Here is a 15,342-nt window from a genome sequence, read left to right as displayed (position 1 = left end):
GTACTTCCACTGGTGGGGTGGGGGTACGGTCCATACGTCCGCGGGTGAGGGTACGAGTCGTACTTACACTGTTGGGGTGGGGGTACGCTCCATGCATACGGGGTGAGGGTACGAGTCGTACTTACACTGGTGGGGTGGGGGTAGGCTCCATGCATACGCGGGTGAGGGTACGAGTCGTACTTACACTGGTGGGGTGGGGGTAGGCTCCATGCATACGGGGTGAGGGTACGAGTCGTACTTACACTGGTGGGGTGGGGGTACGGTCCGTACGTCTGCGGGTGAGGGTACGAGTCGTACTTACACTGTTGGGGTGGGGGTACGCTCCATACATACGCGGGTGGGGGTAGGGTCCGTACATATCCGTCCCCACGCTATGTGATGCTTGTGCGGTCCGTACCCAGGCCTTTGCCACGTGGGTACGATCCGTCCCGCCATTGTTGGGGTGACGTGGGTGTGGGCGTGGTACGTCTCGTACCCACGCTCTTCAGGCGTGGGTACGGGACGTATCGGTCTGGTTGTGTTGCCGGTTCGCGTGGTGACGGACTTCCGTTGTGGCGGTCGCTGGCTTGACTGGACACGCCCCCACCCCCTCGTAGTGACCAGGGCATGGGTTTCAGGTATGTCCTGGGCATGTGTGGTGTGTGACTTTGGTGGGGGTTTTGTGGCCTGCCCTGGTCCTGCCACCCCCACCCCACCCCACTTTCCCCCCTCCCTTAGTTATTCTGACCTTCTGCGGCGTCTGCGTCGGAACCTGTAGAGGAGGTCGACTGCTATGAGGGCCGGGATGACACGTAGGTTCGGGTCAATGTCTGTCCGTCGCGTACGGGTCCTCCTTGTTTGCGTCGTCCTGTGTGTCCGTCGCGTACTGGTCCTCCTTGATCGCGTCGTCCTGTCTGTCCGTTGCGTACTGGTACTCCTTGATCGCGTCGTCCTGTCGCGTACTGGTCCTCCTTGTTCGCGTCGTCCTGTCTGTCCGTCGCGTACTGGTGGTCCTTGTTCGCGTCGTCCTGATTTCCCGGCACTTTTTGGCAGCCGGAAAATATTCACCGTGCGGGATGACGTCTGTGCGAATCGTAATTCCTGGGTCGTGAATGGCTGGCTGCGAGCGTCCCGACGTAAGGTCGGCGCTTTCCCGGATCGCATTTGTAGGTTTATTTTGTTCGGTCGGGCTTTTTTACGAATTGTACGGAAATGGTGTTCCCGTGCGAATCGTAATTCCTTGTTTGTAAATTTTGACGACCGGGTACGCGTCGGACGGAGAATATGCTCCGTCCGACGGTTCGTACCCGGTTTTTACCGGATCGTGATCGGCACCTAAGTCTTTCATATTTCTCACTCTCTTTTTAGAATTTGGGGATGATGTTTAAAATAAACATTCCCTCCATCTGAGGCTACTTTGATTGTAGAACCCTTGGGATAATAAGCCACTGGATTTTGGCAGCTATATTGCTCACTCTGTCGTGGCGCCCCTTTGTAAGTTGCATTCAGCTTCTTCTGTACACACCTGTTATTATGTCAGTACTTATTTTCATGATTGTTTTAACTTAAGGCTCATGACTGTATATAGGTGCCCCCCTTTTTTTCTTCTTCTTTGTCTCCACTCCAGAGCTCACTGAGTACCACATCGCCTCCCAATATAGTCTACCTTAGGATTGAAAATATCCATGAGGAGTTGATCACTTTTTCTTGACGCCTACTTGTGAGTCATACTCAGCCTATTTGGTATACTTTTGTCATCGTGGCAGAACAGGAGAGCGGGGGGCCCTTGTTACCAACTGTTGAAATATTAAAATTTATGACCTAGAATATAGCGGGGGTCAAAAGTAAACTCAAGGACGAGGTTTGGCTAAAAATGTTAGATGAATACACAATCATTTTAATTCAAGAGACATGGTGCACTGAGCTCTTTTTCATTGACAGCTTTCAAACGATCAGCACTAATGCTGGGCCGTCAAACATGGGAAGAGCAAAAGGTGGCCTTGCAACCTTGATAGCGGTCACATCACCACTAGCCTTAAGTAAAATCTTTGACTCATCCGAAAATTATCAATTTTTGGAACTTTACCCACCAGAAAGCCAGGCATTTGTCATAATACATTTTTAGAACAATATTTTTAACAAGACTAACACTAAAGTTATGATATCGCTGGAAAATGATTTGGATAACTTTTTGAAGGGTGTTAAAGGGGATTACAATCTTTTTTGGGTGAGCGATTTTAACTGTGTTAAGTGTATTCATGATGGGGGCAAACCCTGTGGGAATTATGATGTTCTAGGGGATAGGATCCCACACTTTGTGCACAACGGGTATGGTGAGACAATTAATTATATGATTCACAAATATGATCTTTCTGTTTTAGAACCAATAGGTTCTGATGGAAAATATTTGGTACCCTCATTTGTAGGAAGTAGGTCGTCCTCAAATATAGAACATTTTATTGTTTCTTCTAATTGTTGTAACCAGGTGATATCTTCTTATATTGAAAAAAGCCTCTTTAATGATCATAACCCATTAACTATCACAATCAGGCTAGATATTTTTCCTAGAATAAGAGGTAAACAAGTGAATGAAGAAAATGCCTCTAATGGCAATAATGGAGTCTCCATGAAATGGACGAGAGTGAATCCAGTGATCTTTATGGAACAGTTTTTGCGGAAATCACAAGGTGATATTGATATCTGCCTCATAGTCTCTTCTACTGCCCCTGCAATTGTAAATGCTTTTTGTAATATTACTACCTTTATCGCAGGAGATCTTACAACTAAAAGGAAAAAGCAAATGTGTAACATCAACCCTAGATGGTTTAACCACCTATGTCCCAAAATTAAATAGAGACTTGAAACAGAAGCTGAAACATAAACCAAGAGATAATATTAGGATTCATACGGTGAGGAAAGATTATCATCTTGCCTTGACAGAAAGGAAAAAAGAGATACGTGAGGGGGCCTGGGAAAAAAATAACTCAAGCGGCAGCCACAAATGATCAAGTGCTATTCTGGAAAACTGTAATTTATCCTTTTTTCAATGAGAATAGTGTTACAAAAATTGACACTGTATTTTGCCCCGGAAGCTTGGGTATCTCATATTTAGCATATTTTTAACCCAGGCGCTAGAAAAAGAACTGCCACCGAAGATAAATTTATAATCATAGAACTAGTCGGTATGGCCCCAATAATTCGAGAAGAGATAAAATCTGCTCTGGAAAAAAGCGCAAACGGGAAAGCATCTGGCACAGATGGTGTGCTAATTGACGTATAAAAGTTTAATATGGCTCTCTGAATACCCATCTTACAGAAAGTTTTTAATGCAACACTGAAAGACGCCTCACCTGCAACTTGGGTAGAGAGCATTATTGTACCCATTTTCATAAAAGGGGACAGGGGAATGGCCAAGTGCTACCGTCTAATATCTCTTCTTGATTCCTCTTTTAAAGTGATGGGCCGTATTCTGTTAGAAAGGCTTGAAAACTGGGCAATCGAAGGCAATATCTTATCGGATGCCCAGTATGGATTCAGAAGAGGTATTGGAATGGTGGAACAATGCCTGAATTTAGATCTATTAATAGGGAAATATACCCTGGTAAAGGAAGGGGCGCTACATTTATGTTTTGTAGATTTAACTAGTGCCTTTGACCTAGTTAATCACCAATCACTATGGCAAACATGAAAGGGGCAAGGCGCACCCACAGAAATAATCAACTACCTGTCCCAGATTTACAATTTTTTAACTTCTAGGGTACGTATGGAAAAAGAGGAGAATGTACTTCAGCTTTTAGAGTTACACGTGGCATAATACAGGGTAGCGTATTAGCGCCCTTTTTATTCTCACTTTACATTAATAGTGTGGACTCCTTTTTACAATCACTACCCGTAGACGCCCCAAAAGTTGGTACGTGTTCTACGCCTGTCCTTTTATATGCGGATGACGCTGTCCTAATTTCTAGGACAGCAAACCGGTTACAACACTTAATTGAAAACTTCGTGTCCTTTATAACTAACAAAAGTTTACAGCTAAATTTGAAAAAACCTTTGTGATGACATGTGGGAAAAACATACCTAAGATTAGACAACATCATGCTTGCAGGGTTGTTATAAATAGAATCTCTACCTTCTCAGATTTAGAAATACTTTTTAGTAAAACTGGACGATGGAATGCGCACATTGAGTTGAATAGCATGACATTATTAAGAGTGACGGAAAGTATTTTTAGTTTTGCTACCAAAATAGGAAATAAGCCCATACGAGAGATTTTAGCCCTTTATCGGAGCAAGTGTATCACTGGGGTCTGTTATGAGGCCGCGATTAGGGGGAGAGCACCTGTTGTTACCTTACAAACACAAGAAAATACATTTTTAAATGATTATTAGCGGTTCCCCAAGCTACTGAAACCAGCATAGTACATAAGGAATTAATGGCTCCATACCTAACCGATACCATAAACTTTCCACAGGAGCTGGCCTGCTCCTGTGGAAAGGGATATGGTCCAAGGATGAAATTAAATTCTCGAAAGAAATTATAATGGACTGTCTGTCACTTGATTCTCACAGGAAAATCCCATGGTTGGAGCACATTTATAAATTATCAACATATTGTAAAATTGATTTTGATATAAAGAACCCCTCAACCATTCAAGAGATTAGCAAAAGTGACCTAAGGGCCAGATATTCCAAACTTGTGAAAAATGATAGAGATAGAGATTCTAACCTAAAAGAAAGTGTTGTCTCCTACCAGGAACGGGTGGCCGCGGTTGGCTTACCCTTATATCTTGTATTGGTGAGAAACATCCAAAATAGATTCTATCTAACAAGGTTGAGGATGAATACACTGCATCTTATAGTAGCCTTCCCAAAAATGGAAAAATGGAGCCATAAATTACCTAACTGCCCATGTGATGGAAGATCTGCACAATCAACTATGCACATTATCCTATTTTGTAAATTCTATATAGATATGCGGAAATCGTTTTTAAAGATCTTATTTTTATCTGATACACTTTTTAATCCTAAAACATCTTATTTGTAATTTAGGAAACGCAAAAATTATCAACTCCGTCATTAGATATGTACAATGTGCAATTAGGAAAAGAAAAGACCTTACGTTTTTGGAAGCTTTATTATATGAGAATGGGGACGATATAATTTAGCTGTGTAAATATTAATACTTATAACTGAAAGTACAATACATAGAGAGAATCCCAAGCCCCTAAAATCTTATATATATCCCATTTTATAAAATAAGCAACTGTATTTTATGAAAGAAAATTATCAATGAAGTTTTGTTCGTTTTTATTATTCTTATATTGTATGAACTGTGATTTTTATTGATATTGATGTTGTATGAATTTTTTGCTTTTATGGTGATCTTTGTATGCATCGAATAAGGCTGACTTGAATTGAATTGCATTCGCTGCTGTTAGGCTACATTTTTTTAAATATATTATGTAATGAAGAAATGATGATCAAGATAGTTTGACCAGCCCAATACCGATAGTTACATTACATGCAGCCATTTGTTATGGGATTTGTGCTGGTTCTTGTGAAATTGGCCTCAACAATTTGTTCACACACCAGCCATGAAATGAATTCATGCAAAACCTATAGGACTATTCTTTTCTCCTCTTGTGCTTCCTCTGAGTCTTCACTGCGCACTACTATTCCTCCTTAGTTTAACGTCTTTCTGCATTCTAGTCCTTGATTCTTCAATATAATTTTTGTTTTCCAATTGATAGGCCCTTTGGCTCTGATCCGGCACCAACCTGGAAAACCAATGCTTACCTTACCGAACCACATCTGCCAGGCACTCAATATTGATGAACCGTACAAGAGGAATCAATGCAGATGCAATTCCCAGTCCCAATTTGGCAATACAGTATCATTTTATCTTTTAGTTTTCATTTGAACTGCGGATGTTTGTGCTATGCTTACTTGAATCCTACAGAATGTTTATTTTGTAATATATTGGGTATCTTTCAAAGCTTGATAAGACAGATCATAAATATTAATACTGTAACTTGGTCTCTCCAGGGGCAGACAGACAATTTGGTTTGGTTTAAGGGTACTCATTTGTGCCTTCTTTTACTTCTCCTCGAATAACAGCTTTATGATGGTCGGCTGCTCATTGCCAAGATGAATGTTGTCCTTGTGTAGTGTTTGTCTTTGTCTAACCTTTCCCTAAATCCCCCTTCCGATCCACTCATCAAAACCCTAACCCTTTTCCCCCGGGCTGTGTGATTTATTGAGGTGTGACTTAACAATTTACACCATTGATTGATTACACACTTGGTGAAAGCAACACTAACTCAGTGCAGGGTGAGGAAGATCTTATTCTTAAGCTCATATAGCCCACACTGGCAATATATTATATTTGCCACCCCCGCACAGTGTACTGTATTTTGTTTTCAGAGGAACATCTCATTGCCAGCATCATCATTCAGGCACTGTATTAATTTGCATCTAAGGTTAAGCTTGTCCACATTGTTCTGATCAATTCAATTTGACATTGTTCAGCATATTTCTATTGTCCCTCTTCTTGTGTCTGAGTCTGTTCTAGTAGTTTAGTCTCTGGTGACTGTCATTATTTTTTTAAGCTTGCATATAATAACGTCATTAACCTATTTTTTTTTCAATTTGTTAACTTGGCAGCGAGGAATAGTCTCCTTATCCTACTGTTCAAGTTCCTGTTGGAGGGAGTGGGACCTCGCTCAAGTTCAGATAACTTTCCCTTCAATGTTAAAATGCTAGCAATGCATGCTACTACTACTACTACCACTACTACTGCAACCATGGCACCTTGTGAAACTATGCAACCCTCGCTTCATCTAATCAAGTAAGAGAAGTGAACTGTAGTTGATTAATTCCTTGTTGAACGGTAATCATTCTATACAAAGGAAATTTACCCCCACACCCTCTGAGTACTTAGGGGTTAATAATAATATATAGTAGCAGAGTAGACTGCAGAGACTAGGAGGAGAGAGTAGTAGGACAAGGGAGGGTACTGCATAACTATTTTGTTCTTTACACTACCAGAAGATTTTTAAAACTGGCTGTGGCGAAGGCAGCAGTGTAAAGTAAAACAATAAACCCCCCAACTTTTTCTAAATCATTCATAATGTAATAGCATCAAAACTTTATACCCTTCAGGTGCCTGTCCTTCCGTTCTTGTCTGTCTTCAATATAAACCAGGCTCAGCGTGCTGCAGTGCTCAAGTTGGTGTAAATAAGGGGAAGCAGCAATGATGGTGGAATGGCGGCAGGCGCCCATTGGACTGCGGCGACAGTGTGGTGTAGATGTTGTTGTGGCCTGACTGGGGCCAGGCATCTGCAGCAGCTTCTGCCTCATCATCCTGCAAGGCCACCAGCCGCTGGTACTCAGCCCTGATGGCCTCCAGTCTCCACTGCCGGGTCCAGGCAGCAAACTCCTGCTTTCTAGGTGGTTTTGGATCAGCAGGAGTAGCTAGATATCAAGGAAAAAAAGACAAATTGTGAACAATGCTCTTAGTAAAACACATCAAAAACCATGTTATGGGTATGGAGGGAGTGTGGTTATTGATGATGTGTGGGTAGGAAGGATACTTAATATGCTGCTCTTGAATACTACTGTGAGTCCAGGGAGGAGCCTGAAATACCAACTCCTCAATGATTTGAATCTCAGAAACCATGAAAAAACGATTCCAGGCAAGTAAAAGTGAGAAGAACACCACTACTTATGAGAACCCTAGTACCTTGTTTATTCTTCTTCCCAAGGATTTTTCCATTCATCATTCCATCTTTCTTCTAGTATTTTGTTTTTAATTCTTCACCTTTGGCTTTGCTACTCACCACATTTAAGTTTTACATTCCCTCAGTCTACTCGTCACCATTGAGACCATCTATCCATCCTTACAGCCATCCATCCAAACATGACTCTCTGTCTCACTCTCACCAAACCTTTCAGCAATATATATTTTTCATATACCTACCCATGTGTCCTTAAGTTTCTTTCAATGAAAAGAAACCTCCACATGATTCCAATCACCCAGGCAGGCATCCTCTCACACAAACACTTCCACCTACCCAGGCAGGCTTCCCACCCAGATACCTTTTATCCATCCTTCACCCACCCATGCATCCTAGCTATCAGCCACCTATAGTATATGCATCTGGCACTTTCTGGCACTTTCACCCATGCATCCTTCTCTTTCAGTCATATATATTACAATTTACCTGCCCTTTCTCCTGCCATCCTCCTTTCCTTTTTCCATTAACCCATAGTTAAAGGTCTTGTTCATGAAACCTTCTAGCTGAGTTCAAGATAGGAGCGGCCATTAGTTACTCAACTTCTCTCCTGCTGTGTTAATCTGTTGTTCACAAGTCAACATCACAACACTTTTATAGTGAATATATAATTAATTGTCAATAAGCAAGCAATATGACTTCCCACTGCCCTTCACTGCCGCTGGCTCACCCCCTTCCAGTGCCGCATCTGCAGACTGGCTGGCGTCATCACTGCTGGCCCCAGTACTGGTGGTTGTTGTGGCTACAAAAAAAAATCCGGCATATCTTAGATGCCAGATATGTCTCTCCCTATTAATTTTTTTATAGCAAAATACACCACACACACCATTCACTATAATTTGGATACATTACAGACAGTATCTTCTACCAAAATATCAGGTTGGTCACTTTGTTGGTGGAAATTCTTTTGAAAAAGCCTCAAGACAAACTGTTAAGGAATGGATGGAGGTATTGATGCATTTGATGTTTTGAGAAAAATAGCATATGGCCTTTGTTGAAAAATGCAAGGGGGTCGTGTGGTAATGTGTTTCTCTATGCTATTGTTATGGAATGTGAAGAGCTCTTGGAATTAGAGCTCTGATGGTAGCCGCTTGATTCTAAAGGAGTCAGTTGCTCCTGAGCCCCTTCTAAGATGGATGTCAATTCCAATTAAACTACTTGTTTCTAGCAACCTACTCGAGAGTCTTTATTACAAAAGTGGCGACGACCGGGATTTGAATCCGAAGAACCGAGGAAGGACTAGAAGGGGCCAATCGTCGAAGCAGTATTTCGTTTTTGAAAGAGTTAAGCTTCGGATGCGTTTTTGTGATCTCTTTCTGCAGGCAAGATGAGGAATTCGGCTGTTCATTCACTGCTTCACCTTGGTGAGAGCAACTCAGCATATTTCGACGAGCTGCGGGGTTTCACGATGAGCCGGGAGCCGAGAGCCGATGCGTTGTCATGGTAATGTATTGCGAGTGTTTCAAGGTCGAGAAATAAGATTTGCTTCAAAGAGCGTCAACAGTTTCGGAGGAGGCGCGCTTGAACAGCTTGCCCTTGCCCCTCTTGACTTGTACTTTGAGTGTTTAACTTTGAGTGGTGTATTCGTGAAGGTGTTTTTACGCTCGCGCCTACCCACGCGCGCCATACGTTTTGAGCCTGATCGTGTCTGCATCACGCGCGCCCAGCTTCCTTGCATAACTTGTCTAGTGACACCCCTGAAACAACAGCTTTTGTTCAAAGGATTAAAGAAGGAGACTCTTACCTTGTTCGTCTTTCACATCGTCTCTAGCAACCATAGAGTTGCTGTCTGCACGTCTTCTGGCTGTTTTTTTTTTGTCTATAGCACCCCCAGTGGTGTGTTTATGATTTGCTTCTTGTTTTTTTTGTCTTCTGTGACGTGCACACACTCTGCCTAAAAAAAAAAAGTGAGAGAAGTTTGTTGTTCAACTTTGTGCACACATCTTTAAACATTTTTTTTTTCTCCTGCATTAACATTATCCTTCTACGATATTTTTTTTAAATTTTTTTTTTTTATTAGAAACAGCTGTGTTGTATAGCTACGTTTTTTTAATGGTTGTTTCAGCAGTACATTTGCTGTTTGGTGCAGCGCTGGTTATTTAGCAACTTATCCAGCTTTCGCTTGTAACTTCACTCCAAGATGCAAAACATCACAGCGCCAGCTTCTTTCTTGCAATATCCTGGTGATCCTCCTTTAGAGTGGAAACTTTGGATTCGCTCATTTAAAGCTTATTTAGTAGCTATTGACGCTACCAAATTCAAACCAGACAGGAAAAAAGGGTTAATGTACTACCATCTTGGCGTAGAGGGTCAAAATGCATTTGACCACCTTCCTGATTTTGATGGTTCTGACGACGACATTGATGAATTTGATGCAGCTATCTTTCAACTTGACAAGTATTTTGCTAAATCTAAGAACTTGGTTGTCCACAGATTTAAGTTTTTCACCAGAACACAGAAACCATCGGAGAGTATTGATTCTTATGTAACTGCATTGAAAGTTCTAGCGTCTACATGTGAATTCGAAGGGTTTACTTCTTAGTCGATTAGAGATCAACTGGTGGCTAGGTGCAGTTCAAAAAAGATACAAGAACGCTTGCTCACGTGTAAGAATCCGTCTCTTGATAAGGCTATTGACATAGCGAAAAGTATTGAGGGATCGGGTCAAGATGTCAAGTCTCTTGAGGAATCCCTTAACAAAACTTGCATCTCGGGGGCTGTTGTGAATAAGCTTACTACATCTGTTGAACAAAAAAGACAAACTTATACAGCTAGATCTAGTCCTCAGAACTTTGCACAGAGGAAGTTATTTTGTTTTAGGTGTGGTTCACCTAATCATGTTTCTTCCTTTAGGTACTGCCCAGCGCTTGGCCAACAATGCAAGAAATGTAATAGATGGGGCCATTTTTCGAAAGTGTGCAGGGGTGGTAGATTCAATAATCCTGTTCGTTCTGTGTTAACTGAAGATAACGATGTAGAAAATGAAAATACTGGTACCAATGTCGAATTAATGTTGGGGGTTAGGTGTGTGAAAGAAATTAATTTCTCTTCTGTGGTTGATCCTGAAGTGGAAATTTGGATTAATGAAGTGTCCATCAAACTCTTGGTAGACACTGGTGCCCGCATTACCATCATTGATTACAAGAAGTACATTTTTTCATTACAGGTCGTCCTCCTCATACTTCTTTCCAGACATGGTTCACAGTTCACCAACTGCTGCTAATTATACAAGGCCTAGCTAAGAAGACACAACTTTGGGATGTCCAACATGACAATGGCCGATCTCTTGTTTTAGTGATTGAGCCTTCTCATCTCACCAAGCATGCGTAGAATACCTTACTTGAGCAATGGGCATGCAATCTGCACGGCAGAGGTGTATTAGTAGTAGTATGTGACCAATGGTTTCTTTGAGTACTAGGTAGTCCATAGTAGGGGTGGGCAAAGCTCCGCGAAACGGTAAAAAATCTCCGCGAGCATGCAGAAATCTCTTGAGGGGGAAATATCTCGCAAACATGCATTTTGAAAGTGCGAACAAGCAAAAAAGTCCGGGAAATCGCGGATCGTGGAATTTTTTGCAATTCCGCATTCTCCGCCGAACGCGAAATTACCCTAATTCTGCAAATTCCATGAGCAGAACAGAATTTACCGCCCCGGCCTAGTCATTAGCATAAGGGGAGAGAGAAAGCTGACTGACAAAGCAGAAGAAAGGAAGCTACAGACAAACTATTAACTACAGACCAGAGAAAGTCTGAAATAAAATACCGAAACCTGCAATATAGACAATAAGTAAATTGGATAATGCAGGCATAACAAATTTAGAAACGGATAATTCGAAGAGGATTTGAAGAAAAAAAAAAAGTAGACATTAATCAACAAGGAGCGGAAAAGTTAGGGGAATAAATGTATTATTGTTAACACCAGGAGGACTTACTGGGGCCAGCAGAGCCATTGGTCGAAGAACTCTGGGAGGCACCTCCAGCTCCCGGACCCTACCCGCCTCAACCCTCTTCTTGTCCCTGGATGCTGATGTAAGACACAAAGACAAAAAAAGATTGGTGGTAAATACATATCTTCACAAAATATTTTCTGACAGGCAAAGGGAATCACAATAACACTGAAATTCTCTAAATCAGATCGACTAGTAGTAGAATATCACGGGACATCCTATCCTATTCCAAAATTCCAAAACCTACCTACCTAGCCCTATTCCAAATTTAGTAAACTGCATTTTGGAATTACTATTAATAAATTGCAATGACTGATTTTTTCTCCTTCTCAAATCTCATTCGCAGTCTCTCAACCCCCTTTGACGGGCCAGTTCACTAAGGGCCTTATTAAGTATTACAATGAAGTTGGGTGGACGGCGTTGTAGTTCTGGAACCGGCCAACCTTAGGTCAGCGGTCATGACTGCACTATTACGAACCAATGCGATCGCCCATAGGCAATAGGGTAGTCGCAAACCTCCATTTGTCAATGAAAGCTTGTGCAGGATGCTGAAAAGCCCCGCAGCACAAGCTTCCATTGATAAATGGAGGTTGTTATTCACAAACATCCCTGCATCGTCCGTGTGGCATTCACCATGCGGTTCCGAAATTACAAATAACTAATTACAGAACTTCTTGTTGTTACAAAATCATCACTAATCACATCAGCCCAAGCGAGCTCCAGCAAGTACAATAACGAGGTTAGGTAGAGCCAAGTAATCTAAGCACCTGTCTAAAATAACTATCACCTAATATTTGAAAACTTAACTTACCTGCATGTGAGCAGCATGCTTGCTATTATTTGCCCACAAATATTAGCTATACCATAGGACACACAAGTAAAAATAAAAGAAATAATTTCAACTAGCCCTGTGACCCCAACACCTAGCAGGTCCAGCAGGTCCTGCTCTTGGTGCAGGATGTTGGACCAGCAGTGCGTCAACTGCTGATGGGTGTGCCGGACCCCAGAGCAGCAGTACACTGCCTGGCGCACCCTCACCCAGCACTGCTGGTGTCCCCACCTTCCGTACCGGATCCATGCCTGTTGCCTGCGGCCAGGATGGAGGGGAGGTGGCGCTGGATATAAAAAACTAGTACTGCCATCTCCACCTCGGAAAACAGGGAACGGGGCTGCACCCCTGCCTGGCGCAGACTTCCGCAAGGAAGGTGGCTGCTACTTGCACAGCTTGGTGTGCCCTTATCTGCCATGGGGCAGGGGGGAAGAGAGAAAATAAAATGGGGAAAAAGAAGTAAGGAGGGTAATAATGAAGTAGTAAAGCTAAACAATAAAAAAGTGCAAAACAAATGCAAAAACACACAAAAAATTGAAAAAAAACGCAAAATACAAATTTAGGAAGACAGGAGGTAAGATAGTAAATTAAAACAGACACGATTTTTTTTTAAAAGCCAAGGATTTCAGAAATAAAATAAATATGAAAAAGTAGGCCTCAGCACCATTAACAGCGTAAGAAACAAGATGGTGGTGCCCACCCTGGTGCAGTTCGCACAATATTTCGACCCAAACAGGCAATCTGCGCTGATGTGGTGCGGAAAAATCATGTGAACGGGCGGGGCAAGCAACTCTACATGCTCCCAGAAATGCGCGTTGTGCTGCAGTTTTTTTTTTGCCGCTTCCCGGAAATGCACGTAGCATCGCTACATGACCTCCATCGAGGGTTCCATTTCACCTGTAGGAAAAAGAAAAGTTTTTGAATTCGGCTTACTGGTTAATCTGTTACATATGTGATGGATATCTCGGCCGCCCTCTTAAAAGTGCATTTCTGTCAAAGGAATAACCATCACGTTTGGATGGTGCAACCCATCCATTAAAGTGCCCATAATTCACGTGTAATATGTTGGACAGGAGGGTATCTGTCAAGTTTTTTAACAGAGTAACCCATGTGCAAGCCTAAAGTTACGTCATACACAATGCACAATACACGTTTTCGCTCTAACATTTATTAAATTTCAAAATGCCATCAAAAGGATGTATGAAGAAAGCCGACCTAAGGTCATGAAATCTAAAGAAAAGAACTGGCTCTCAATGCTACCTTTACCCCCTTTTGTCTTCAAACCCTTTGAGAATCCATCAAATCTCTGCACACTCATAGAAGCCAAGCAGGCTGTGAGGGGTGCCCCTGCCTTCTGTAAAAAATGTGAGTTTAGTCAGCTGTAGTATTTGTTATGTAATTTGAAATTCTTATGATTTTTATCAACCAAGAATAAATAATAGATAAATAAAAGTAAAGTAAAAGAAAGTCTAGGCAAGCTTTTTGGAAAGACATAAATTCATTTGTTAAGCTATGCTAGGGTATGTTATGTTGTGTTATGTTATGTTACATGATACTTATGAAGCATAAGTTGCCGCCCATAGCCATATTCTGACACTTTTTCTATCCTTCATCATGGCTGGGAAAGCCAGTGCTAAACTAATCTTCTTTTATGAGAAACTGGAATTCGATGTCTTTCTAAAGATTGAGTTTGCATGACTCCTTCAAATTTGTTATCAATACTTTTTCTGGGATATGAGTAATATTTTTTTTTAAGCCTTCATTATCTTTTCCATGTGATGTGACTGATGTCTCAGTAAAAAAAATCTATGGATAATCTTCACATTGATCTGGACTTTTGTAGAAATTAACGTCATTATGTGCCCCTTTAGTGAAGAAAATACTGGCCATAATCACAATGGGGCATGCACTAGTAAGTTTTGTTTAAAAATGTAGGGTTTTCTTCCTCTGTCTCTTTATCATGCCGTTTTTGCAACGTTTTTCTTCCCTTTCTGTTTCCTTTGCCCTTTCTGATGCACTATTTCTGCTCTTTCAGTTTATTGTGTCCTTTGCCTTGTTTTTATCCTACAATTCTTGTTTCTTTTAGATTTTCTATTTCTCTTCTTATTTTTTTTGGGGGGGGTGGGAATATGCTTGTGGGTCCAGATTCAAACAATTTGATAGCCTTAGTTCAAGTTAGAAATTGAGCTTCTGGTTGACTGGGGTATGAGCCCTGGTCAAGCAGCAACCACAATACTAGTCAGGGTAGGGCACAAGCAAACATCAATTAAATCTGTTCTCATCTTCTGGTAGCTTGTTATGGAGCAGTCAAGTTTAACTTGAAAGCAATTTGTAAAGTATTTGTGCAACACTTCAAACAGTAAATCAGTAAAAACACCACTCAAAAAGATTCCCACACCAGGTTAATATAAAAATAGAGCTTGTTTTAATAAATAAAGCAAGATCAAAATTACACAAATCCAATCAGTAGAAGGGGAGATATTCAATTTCAGAGTTTTCTGTTGAAATAACACCAGAAATCACAAAGTGAAACAAAGGGATATCTTGTCTCACCGGACAGGGACTAATTCACAAGTTGGGGTTGTCCAAGAGAGAGCATGGGCCGGCTACAGGGACCCAGTTAGGCCTGTTGAACAAAGTACCTTAAATACGGTTTGTGGAGCATTGCTTGGATCGGGGTCAAAGAAGTGCAGAACAGTCAAAGCTATGCATCTGTTCCGAGATATGGCAAGGCTGCGGTGCAATGTCCTGTTGCGTCGTCATTGGGGATCGACAAGGCTTCCGATGCAAAGTCCA

This window comes from Triturus cristatus, chromosome 11 (genome assembly GCF_964204655.1).
Source record: "Triturus cristatus chromosome 11, aTriCri1.1, whole genome shotgun sequence".
NCBI classification, from domain to species: domain Eukaryota; kingdom Metazoa; phylum Chordata; class Amphibia; order Caudata; family Salamandridae; genus Triturus; species Triturus cristatus.
This window is presented reverse-complemented; position numbering follows the sequence as displayed.